Here is a 5,757-nt window from a genome sequence, read left to right as displayed (position 1 = left end):
TATCTACAAATGTGAAAAAATATGAATACGGCGTGCATTGTACAATAATAACCTTGCTTTTAAAGCATGGCGGTAAATATAAATCTTACATCCGCTTTTCAGTTTATATATATAATAAAAATTATTATACGTATTAGTATACACTTTCATTTTCGTTTTGACTCTATTTATAACGTTGAATCTATTTATAACGTTACTAAGTCGTTCTATATCTGTAACGTCACTGGAACGTTACTTAGATACTATAGTAGTTTATCACCTAAAGATCGTCTACTAGTGAATTCTAAATATGGAACTTCTGATATATATATCTGGAGAGAGAGAGAGAGAGAGAGAGAGAGAGAGAGAGAGAGAGAGAGAGAGAGATGAAGTTCAACTTGAAAATGACCTAGACAAATTTGCTAGATCCCTCATGCTAAAAGAACATTTTGCTAACAAACATGAAGAGTTCTGTATAAAATGCACAAAAAGATATTCCTGGACGGGGGCCCATAGTTTCTGCTAATAGTCACCCAAACCGAAACGAAATTTTAATTTGTTGATTATCATCTCCGACCCCTTGTTCAAAAGCTCTAGTCATATTTAAACGACACCACGGACTATCTGAGGAAAATGGAATCAATGAATCCTATACCTCCCGAAACACTTCTGGTCTCCCTTGATTTCACTTCATTTTATACTAATATCCCACACGGTACAGAAGCCTATAGAGAAGCTTGGGAATCACGAGATATTTTGGACCCTACTGACTGCCTAGTAAATTTACTCACTTTAGTTTTGAAGTGAAACAACTTCACTTTCAACGACGAACACTACCGCCAATTCGATGGTACAGCTATGGGAACGAAAATGGCTCCTTAGTATGCTAACATCTTCATGGGTTGATTAGAAAATCAAATAATTTCAATATATTTATCGAAACCCCTCTCTTGGTTTCGATTCATCGATGATGTTGACATGAAATGGACTGAGTCGAAACAAAACTTAGACAATTTTATCACATATGCCAATAATGTTCATCCATCAATCAAATTCACCCATGAAATTTCTGACACTAAAATCACATTTTTGGATACTACTACGTTTGTTTTTTGGGGAAATGTCAATGAATCTTCACAGCAAACCAACTGATAGTCACCAATACTTATTTCCCAATAATTGTCATCCAAAACATTGTACTAAAAGCATACCATACAGCCAGGCACTTCGAATTCGGCGCATTTGCTCATCTGACGATACCACCAACAAACGTTTAGATAAACTCTTGGTCATTTGTTATCGCGTGTCTATAAATCAACAGATATAGATCGTTATTTGAATGTGCTAACAACATCCGCCGTAAAGATCCCCTCTAGTACAAACCTAAGAAAGAAAAAGAACAAAAAGGTTCCTTTTGTGCTTACATACCATCCAGACTTTGGGAAACTCTCGCAACTACTGCATTCAAATTCGGAAGACATTCAAAAACATCCTAAGCTCTCCAAGCTATTTCCTGGGGCCCGGTCCTTGCATTGGGTAGACCTAGGAGCCTAAGAGATGCCCTAGTAAGAGCAGAGGTTTCATCTCAAAACCGAAAAGCTTCTGAATCTGTTTTGATCTTGAACTTTGTGAGATTTATGCTCATAAAGTTTTGTTGGTTTTATGCTGAAGAAGGATATCAGTTATCCGAAATATTTAATGTCAATTTTACCATCTTCTGGTGATGTTATATATATAAGGGTCTGAAAAATACACATCGACGTTAGAACTGTCAAATTTGCGAAGCAAATTTTTGGTCGTTCCCTACGCGGGACTCGAACTCGTACCGCTGTGACATCTATGGCAACACCGCCTGCACTAAGTCCAGCGCCCTAGACAATAATAAGCCTTCATCATTGGTTGCATATGATGTTATAATAAATAGAGTTTTGAATGGTGGCTTAAATTTTCCAGATATATATCACAAAATGGATGCTTATAGACTTAAATTTTCGAGTCGATTGTTAGATAATGATTATAATGCAGTGTGGAAACATACTTGCACTTATTTTTTATCAAAAGTTCTAGATATGACTTTTGTTATAGAAATTCTATTGTGTGATTTTAATAATAGACAATTAGGTATTTTACCTGATTTTTAAAAGTTCTATGCCTGGGGAAAGTTTCGTACTGATATGGAAATTGAAATAAATGTGAATAATGTATTTGATATTCCATTGTTTTATGATCGAATGATAGTAAATATTGGGAAAATGTTGTATATTAAACCCTTTGTAGATTCAGGAATAGTTAAAATTAAAGACTTGGCATTTGAATGTAAAAAGGGTCTTTTGAAGAACAAATATGTACAGGATATAGTTTCCCAAAGATTTCCTGAGTTAGTTGGTGATAGAATTGTTAATGTACTTCAGTACATTAAAAAGTGTATTCCAGAACAGGTAAAAGTTTTAGTTGAAGAAAATGCAAATAGCTATAATAAACCTGTTCTAAATGTAGTATATAATGATAATGGTAAAAATACTCAATATTACAATAATGCCAAGTGTTGTTAGCTACTGGTGTGAAGTATTTAGTGAGTTTAATGTACAAAAGGTTCAAAATATTTTGAATTTTTCATTTTTACAAAGTGACTGTATTGAAACATCGTTTGAAATTTTCCATAGAATTTTATTTACGAAGGAGAGCCTATTCTGATATCATATTATTGATTCTTTGTGTCCAGTATGTTGTACATGCAGATTTGTACATCTTATAATTTTATGTAGATGTTTGACTAAATTCAACAACTTTTTGAAGGATTTCCTACATAATATTTTGTGCAATAGCTCTACAAGATATGTCAATATGCTTGATTTTAATTTTCTATGTTATTTTGGATTAAATGAGAAAGACAAAAACAGCAACTATTATTTTGTTAATACTGTCTTAGCATTTAGAAAATTTTATGTTGTGAAAAAGAGAAATGTAGCTGTGAAAGATGAGAAAGTACTAGATATTCTAAATTATTTTAAGTCCGTACTTCAGCGACATGTAAATTTTGCTTATATGTATTATAAAAAGAAGAACATTTTATTGCTTGAAAAATACTACTTGAAAAGAAATCCTGTTTTACCTATCTGTGACGAAAATGTTGTGATTGACTTTTAGTATGAACTCCACTATATAATATGGAAGATTGGCTTTACATATTTCATATTAAATATTTGTTATCTGTGATATGTGAATTAGTGGGAGATTAACCCAATAATTCTTTTATATGTAAATATATTTCTGTGAATAAAATTTTATCAAGATAAAAACAAACTAAAGACTTACTTACTTCTGAGCCTAAAGCAGCAAGTTTTATCTTCGGCTGCAGTGTCCTCACGGGCCCTGTATCGGATGTACCACATCGCCAACTTGACACTCACTCTTTTGATATTTTTGTTTAATTGTAATGAAAAGATAAAAAGAAGAAGAATAAGATTAAAAAAGTATTACCAAGACTTGGTTGATAGTTACAAATTAAACTATACCCGTTCATTTTACTGATTATTAGCTGCTTTTATTTTCTATTTCGATTGAAGGGATCTTATTGATTCGGTCATTTACGATTGATTTCATTGTTTAATATAAATGTAGAAAAATAACAGTCGAAAAAAATAAAATAAAAAGGCAACTAATGTCTACAGTTTTTGGCAAATTCGAACCCGAAACTTCGTGAACTATACATCAACGCTCCCCCAAAAGTGCAAAAGCACCATCAATTCGTATTCAGTAGTATACAGGTATTTAAAACAAGTAAAGTATACTCGAGCCATATGAATTTTTTAGATACACTTCGTTTTAAAAACGTTGTTCATTTGACTTAAAGTGATAAGACACTTGTCTATTTTGTTCGTTTATTTTCCCTTTTCCTGCATTTCACTGCAGAAAAGAGGGGGGAGGGGGGAAAAGGTGCGTTTGATTCGGTTTTACTGATTCAGCCAACCACCAAATTTAGTTATGGAGAACAAAGCATCGGTAAGTTCTGGAAATCGCAATAATGGTGCGAAAGGGTATGATGGTGGTAGAAAAGGTGAAAGAACCCGAAAGTACACGAGTTAAAAAGGGAATATAAAAAGGAGTGTGCTGTTAAGATTGTTAAAATTGGGAAAACATCTGAGACTCCATCAAAAATAATTAAAGCAGTGAAGAATGTTTGTGGAGTAAACACTGTGTTAGCAGTTGTCCCTGATGATATGGACGATTCATACTGTATTACGATGGATAGTGAGCAAAATGCTGACAAATTAACCAGGGTGTTAATATTGAAAGTAAAAACTATGATTGCCTATTTCTGTTTGATAATTCAGTTGTAGTTTCATTCATTCTTTTATTTCCCTGCTCATCTTAGTGACGAGCTTATTCTTGCTGTATTGAGAGAAAAGAATTGTAAGCCTCTGTCTCAGGTATTTAGGCATGTTCATCCAGGAAATGAGGTTGCTGATGGAACAAGGTATGTGAGAGTACAGTTTCCGCCTGGCCTAATTTCTCTTCCTTGGTCAATAAAATTTGATACTGGATTAGGAACACGAAGTTTCCGTGTTAAACATGATCACCAGAGGCAATTATGCAACTATCGTGGATCTCCTGGTCATAAGTATAGACAATGTCTACAATTATTTTGCTATAATTGTGAATGTGGAATGGTAACTGTGCGATGTGCATATAGGAAGGGAATTACTGGTAGAGGTACTGAAGAATTTAGGAGTAAAGAGAAGGAAAAAAGAAAGTCATGTCAGTGATCAAACGTCAAGTGAGAATGGCGATAGGGAGGATTTGGAAGGTAATACTCTGACGAGGACGAACATGGAGGTGACTCAGCCCAGATAGAAAACAAGCGAGATACATTACTGTACAAACAACGACTGTCTTGGACTGTCTTTACCATAATCATTCGTATTTTCACTGATAAAGACCATTTAAGACTGATAATGACTGATAAAGTTGGTACATTCTTTTGTATCAACTGTCTAAATTGAAATTTGACAGAGCAAGTCACTTTTTGACTGCCTAAACTTATTTTATGCTGAATCAGATATATTTGGACTGATTAAACGTATTTTGGATTTAATCAAATGTTTTTTGACTGACTAAACTCAATTTGCGTTTAATCAGACGTTTGTGAAATGATTAAACTTTTTTTTGCGTTTATTCAGACTTTGTTGGACTTAGTGAAGTCCTTTTGCGTTTATTCAGACATTTTTGGACTGACTAAACTTATTCCGCATTTAATCAGACATGTTTGGATCGTCAAAACTTATTTTGCGTTTAATCTTATATTCTGTTTTATTCGAATTTTGTTTTTGTCTAATTTAAGTAGTTTTACCTTTTCGAGCGGCTTTTGTGTTAGCTTCTTTTAAAGAGAAGGGGCCCACTTCCTCTGTTGGACAATTGTGTTGTTTTGTGTAAAATCAGAGGCAAAATGATCTTATTATAACGTGGGGCCCTTTCTTTGAAACTTTCTCTTTCTAAAATTGTTGATCCCCCTCTTGTTTTATTCATTTCGCCATCTACGGCAGTGTATTTTGTAGTCTGCATTTTACAATTTGATACCTCATCGCAACAATTTATTTTGCAAGAGTCTGGTTAAATGACTCAATCGTGCTCAACTACTTAAAACCAATTATAGTGACCTTCGTCGCTATGAGAGAGGTTTTCAATTAAAGTTCTGCCGACTAGAATAATGGGTGAATTCATGATTTATTTAGGTGAGAAACTTAATATGTAGGGCATATTGTAGATTTTTCAATTTGA

Source organism: Perna viridis, chromosome 11 (genome assembly GCF_037379345.1).
Source record: "Perna viridis isolate PV_CMFRI_1.1 ecotype Kerala chromosome 11, ASM3737934v1, whole genome shotgun sequence".
NCBI classification, from domain to species: Eukaryota; Metazoa; Mollusca; class Bivalvia; order Mytilida; family Mytilidae; genus Perna; species Perna viridis.
Note: the sequence above shows the minus strand (reverse complement) of the source record.